The following is a 6,000-nucleotide window of genomic DNA, read 5'->3' on the forward strand; positions in this document are numbered from 1 at the left end:
AGAATTTCTACTGCTGTGATAAAACACCATGATCAAAAGCAACTTGGGGACGAAATGGTTTACTTGGCGTACACATCTTGAGGGATGCCAAGGCAGGAACTGAGGGCAGGAACTGCAACAAATGCTTACTTTGGGTTTCTATTGCTGTGATGGAGCACCATGACCAAAGCAACTTGCCGAGGAAAGGGTTTATTTGTCCTACTCTTCTGTTCATCACTGAAGGAAGTCAGGACAGAAACTCAAACAGGGCATGAACTTGGAAACAGGAGCTGATTGCAGAGGCCACAGAGGTGTGATATTTATTGGCTTGCTCCCCATGGTTTGCTGAGCTGGCTTTCTTATAGAACCCAAGACCACCAGCCTAGAGATGGAACCACCCACAACGGGCTTGGCCCATTGATCCCCCGTCAATCACTAATTAAGAAAATGCTCTACAGGTCTGCTCACAGCACAATTTCATTGAGGCATTTTATTGAAATGGAGAATCCCTCCTCTAAGATGACTTTAGCTTATGTCAAGTTGACATAAAACCAACAAAGGCCATGGAGGAATTCTGTTTCCTTTTGGCTTGCTTATCACATCCTGCTCAGCCTGCTTCCTTATACAGCTCAGGCCCAGCTCAGGGTGGCACCACTCATAATGAGCTGAGCCCTCCCACATCAACCACTGGGGAGATGCTCCACAGTGTTACCCACAGGCCAAACTGGTGGGCAGTTTTCTCAATTGAAGATCTCCCTTCTCAAATGATCTTGTCTTGAGTTGGTTGACAAAACTCTAGCCAGGGCAGGCTTTAAATGAGTTTGTAAGGTTTGGGGGGAAGAAGGCCAAACTTCTCACTCTTCCTCAGCCTGCACTCCAGGTAGAAAGATGTGGAGTAGGCTTAAATGTGGCCTTCATCTTGGTGCCCAACCATCCCACTCTCAGCTCATAGCAGAGCCTGTCGACAACCTGTAACTCACAAGTGAGAAAGATACATGGTTGCTGCCATGAGCTGTGGATTTTTGGAGTAGTTGTTTATTACACAACATTATTGTAGCAATAGCTGTTTAATACATTCAATTTTGGGGGGCTGAATAATGGAATACTATAGAAGATGGGATTAATGCCCCCACCTCAAGAAGGTCCATATTCAAATTCTTGGAACCTACAGATATGTTACTTGACATCAGCAATTCTTAACCAGTGGATCTCTCTGGGGTGTCAAAAGACAGTTTCACAGGGGATGCCTAAGATCATTGGAAAACACAGATATTTACATTATGATTTATAACAGTAGCAAGATTACAGCTATAAAGTAGCAACAAAAATAATTTTCTGGTTGGAGGTCACCACATCAGGAACTATGTTAAAGGGCTGCAGCATTAGGAAGGTTGAGAACCACTGCTCTACAAGGAGAAAGTGTCTTAAGAGATGTGATTGAAGATCTTGATACAGAGCTACTCTGGAGCATCGGTCAGAGTCCAGTGCAGTTATGAGTTCTTATGTAGGGAGGCAGGTGAGTAAGGGGAGGGGACGTCACAATAGAAATTGCTGTCTTGTATTTCCTGCCAGACTAGACATTCCAGTCGTGAGGGCACCTACAATCCAAAGATAGGATTCCGTCCGACAAAGCTTGGTGAACACATGAGTTTATTGGGATTATTTATTTACAGGAGCATGCGTGACTCGAAGGAATCAAACCCCCGAAGAGTCCTGGTCCGAGTATGAATGTCTCGAAACCACCTGTACTCTTGAAGAGCCTCGTGCGCAACTGACAGGCAGCTGCACTATAGAGGAGTCCCACCTGTATCAGCTGTTATCTCTCCTATCAAATTGGGAAGGAGAGGGCATCTGTAAAATCTGATGGAGCCTTAGAACCTGATGAGGCCCATGAAGCCATGACCCCTATGTGCCTCCATGCTCCCCCTAAGAGGGAGTACACATAGGCTGTGATTATAGATAGTCAGTTGCTATCTATAGCCACAGGCTATGTCTTTGATCATAGCTGCTGTGATCCAAGACATTGATGATCACGTTGAGCTCGGAGGAAATAGCTCTGTGATAAAAGCAGAGCCTGGAGCAATGGGGTCAAGAGCCCAGGGACTGTGGGTAGCCTGTAGAAGCTGCAAGAGGGGAGGTCCTAGAAGGACATCAGTGTTGCTAACACCTTGATATCAGCCTGATAAGATTTGTTTTGGACTTCTGACCTCCAGAAATGCAAGATAGTACATTTTCATTAGAAACCAGTCAGTTGTAATAATTTATTATAACCATAATAAGAAATTAATACATGCTTATTATGATTAAACAGGCAATTGCTATTTTTTGCCATGAAAAATATTTTCCTTTTTTTCATAGAAAAATCTCTCTTTTTTTTCTTTGCCATAGAAAAATATTTATATTTACAATAATATACTATGATATCACCATACTAACATATTCAGAAAATATGGTTTTCTAAAGTTCACAAACTCATTTATTATGGTGGGAAAAAAAGCAAGATGGTAGCATTATTTGAATATACATTATGAAGGGAAAATAAGCAGGCATTACACAAGTCATTCCTTTTAGACTTGGATGAACAGAACACAGGCGAGGGTGGGGTAAAGGTCTGAGCGAATGACTTATCTAGACACGGTAGGACTGAAGAACATATGATCTCATAGAGACTGTGGCTGTCTGCATAAGACCAGCACAGCTTAAGCCAGATGTGGTTTTACCACCGGAAGAGAGAAGTAGACAAGAGCTCCTACTCCTAAGCAAGAAGCTAGCGCCAACTGATATCCACTTGCAAAGGAAAAGTTAGTTTTCCCCAACAGAGCCTCACTGGGTATGTTAACGACACTGAACGGTAAGCCTCCTGCCTAGCAGTGGATGGCCAACCCAAAACAAACTAAATGGTATTTGTGTACACTTTTTGTCTCATGTTGCTTTGTTTGGGCTTTTTTTTTTTTGTCTTACTGGTCTTTGCTTGTATATTACGGTTTACGATTTTGTGTTTTTTCTTTTAATTGTTATTTTTTTTTTAAATGTGTCTTAGGGTTTTAAATTGCTGTGAAGAGACATCAGATCATAGCAATTCTTAAAAAGGAAAGCATTTAACTGGGGCTGGCTTACAGTTCCAGTGGCTTAGTCCATTACCGTCATGGCAGGAAGCATGGCAGCATCCAGGGAGACATGGTGCTGGAGATGCAGCTGAGAGTTCTACATCTTGATCAGCAGGCAAGGCAGCAGAAGGGGACTGTCTTCTTCACTGAGTGTAGCCTGACCTTTAAGGCCACCTCCACAGTGACACACTTCCTCCAACAAGGCCTCACCTCCTAATAGTACCGTTCTCTGTGGGCCAAGCATTCAAACACATGAGTCTATGGGGGCCATAGCTACTCAAACCACCACAGTATGCCTGCCTGTTTTTCAAAGAGAGAGAGAAAGGGCTTGGAGTTGGCTGGGTGAAGAAGTAAGAGGATCTAAAGAGAGGAGCAGGGAGAAGGAAAATGGTGATCAGGATATATCTTTATAATAACACAGATGTAAAAAGAAAACATTTTATAATAAATGTTGATGTACTGGTTTTTGTCTATTGTGACTAAAATTATGTTACTAAAGAATTGATGGGTAGTTTCTAGGTCTTGAGGTTTTAAAAGTTAAAAGTTTAAAACACACACACACACACACACACACACACACACACACACAGAGTAGATATACATATCTATGTCTACCTTGCTCCTAGAGATTTGGGTCAAAAAAATAAATAAAACAAGCAAAATTGGGGTGAATAAATTTTTACTAAAAACTGAAATGGTAATTTATAAATTTTGAATATGTATTTAACTATGGAGCTTAACTATCTTACCCCTGGGGGATTAAGTAGCTCAAACAATTTCCAGTGTTTTTCAGTGCCTGTGTGCTTGAGATGCACGTTATTGTTAAAAGTTCATGCATAAGCAGCAGTGAATATGGTACCATCAGCTCCTACGTCCCGATGCCCAGCTTCAACCCACCCACGGATCCATTACAAGTTCTGTTACCCAGTCTCTTCACAATAGGGGTTATTTAAAAGCAAATCCCAAACATGGTCTCTTTTAAACAAAGATTTCAGCCTGGGCTATGTAATGACAGAGGATAAAGGAGTCTTTTACAAAGCTTAGCCATGCTGAGAGCATCACACCTAATAAATCTAACAATGATTTTTAAAAAATATGTTCATAGAAGCGTTTCAAATTCTTTATAATCTGTGTTTTTAATGAAAGCCCACAGGAGGTTCCCGGCTTTCCTTTGAATCCTCACTTTCTGCATTGTTTTATGCTGTCCTATTATAGGGGTGACAGAGAAGCGTTTTGCGGTTTGAAGCTGCTCAGACTCAGTGCATTCTTTGAACTGTTTGAACATCCACACAGAGTGCTTGTGGACATCCACTGATTCAGTTGTTTATTGAACACTTAGCACGTCCTATTGGAGGATAGAGAGAAGGTGAGGGGCGCCCATAAGAGTACAAAGTGGAGCAAGGAAAGGAGAGTTAGCTGGGAAGGTGGAATTGTTTGCCACAACAGGTGACCATGGGAGCATTTTGGGTGGGGATCATGATTCTGAATATACATGCGTGTCAAAGACGCAAACGGCTCTGCATTCTGGATTATCAAATCTGGCTAGAGGGATCTGGATGAGAGCAAGACACTGTGTTAGAAATCCAGCCTGTAAAACAGAGAGGGCTGAGGTGTTCTGATGGAGGAACATGGAGCAGGTTAGCAAGGACCAGTATCACGCCTTCACAAAAGTGGGGAGCGTGTGAAAATTCATACTAAATACAGAAGCAATGTGTGTATGCTTGCCCATACTAGACGTACTTCTCCTACTGAGGCTGAGAGTGACCTTAGCATGGACTAGAAGCCGTAGTTGCTGCAGGTTCCTTGACTAGAGATAGCACTGTGGGCTTAGGAAACATTTCCTGATTCCAGCACTTACTGGACTCGAAACCTCCTCCTCACACAATATTTCTGATCTGTTGTCTGTTGTAATTTTGAGGTTTTACAGAGGGCACCTGCTTTATCTAGTCTCCCTCAAGCCGCACGACTTACATATGAAGGGAGCTCCCTGAAACCAGACAGGGTAGGGTAGTGACACCCACGGGTGGTGCTTTTCATTCAGGACAGTCAACCAACAAGCTCCCGGCTATTGGATCAATCGTGGGGGTCACTGGAAGAAGAGCAGGACCAGGATTCAGGACATCCAAACCCAAGACCTCACGGGACCCCAGTGCATTCTTTCCTAAATATAAAATTGAAGTAATTACCAATCAAACACGCCACTGAGATGAATAATGAAAAGTTAATAATTGTTTTCCTTCCCTTTTAAAGAAACACACCACACTCAGACGCCCATTTACAGATATTTTCAGTTAAAATGTCACATAATATTTGTTATATCAACAGGAGAATGGAAATTGAGTTGGCAGTGAAGCATTGCAGTGACAACTGTTGCCCTGGAAACCGTAGTAAGCAATCATAATTACAATTAGCAAGACTCCTACAAAGTGTACATAAATACTCACATGCCAGAGATGAGTGCCGCCCATCAGGCAGCAGAGCGAGCCATGGGACTGGCCTCTTTTCCTCGTTGACACATCCTTGTGAATATTAAGGTTCTGGTAAGAGATAGTGTGGCTTCTCTGGGTGCAGGTGAATATATTTCCTTCATTTGCTGGTTTGGGGGCTCACGGCATAATGACATTCGACATACGGCAGATTACAAGGATGCTTCAAGTGACCCTTCGTTGGAGTATAGCTGGTCTTGAATGGACTTTTAAACAAAGCCTGACCTCAGAAGAGAACGAGGCAATTGTACATAATAAACGATGCTGTGGTGCAATTACGAGGGCGCTCTGGGGAGAAGCGCTGTAACACAGAAGGAATGGGTAAAGCGGGCGATTCAATCATTCTCCGCTACTTGACTCTAGGTTTCTTCATTATTACCGCGGAAGTGTTCCTTTTGATTCGCTCTGCACTGTCAAATTGAAAGAAG

General features: G+C 42.7%; 1 long non-coding RNA gene across 1 annotated transcript in view; it reads left to right on the forward strand.

The window, feature by feature from the left end:
* Gm31452 overlaps positions 1–2,287 on the forward strand; it is an 84,904-nt gene extending 82,617 nt beyond the window's left edge. The window contains exon 5 of the long non-coding RNA XR_001781044.2: positions 1,653–2,287. This is a non-coding gene — a long non-coding RNA (predicted gene, 31452). The remainder of the gene's footprint in view (positions 1–1,652) is intronic.
* Positions 2,288–6,000: the final 3,713 nt, after the last annotated feature.

Source organism: Mus musculus, chromosome 13, assembly GCF_000001635.26.
Source record: "Mus musculus strain C57BL/6J chromosome 13, GRCm38.p6 C57BL/6J".
NCBI lineage: Eukaryota > Metazoa > Chordata > Mammalia > Rodentia > Muridae > Mus > Mus musculus.